Consider the following 332-nt stretch of genomic DNA (forward strand, 5'->3'; position numbering starts at 1 on the left):
AAGAAGTAAAACTGTCACTGTTTGCAGATTACATGATACTATACATAGAGAATCCTAAAGATGCCACCAGAAAACTACTAGAGCTAATCAATGAATTTGGTAAAGTAGCAGGATACAAAATTAATGCACAGGAATCTCTGGCATTCTTATACACTAAGGATGAAAAATCGGAGAGTGAAATTAAGAAAACACTCACATTTACCACTGCAACAACAAAAAAAATATATATCTAGGAATAAACCTACCTAAGGAGACAAAAGACCTGTATGCAGAAAATTAAAAGACACTGATGAAAGAAACTAAAGATGATACAAACAGATGGAGAGATATAC

The sequence above is a fragment of the Physeter macrocephalus genome, chromosome 1 (assembly GCF_002837175.3).
Source record: "Physeter macrocephalus isolate SW-GA chromosome 1, ASM283717v5, whole genome shotgun sequence".
NCBI classification, from domain to species: domain Eukaryota; kingdom Metazoa; phylum Chordata; class Mammalia; order Artiodactyla; family Physeteridae; genus Physeter; species Physeter macrocephalus.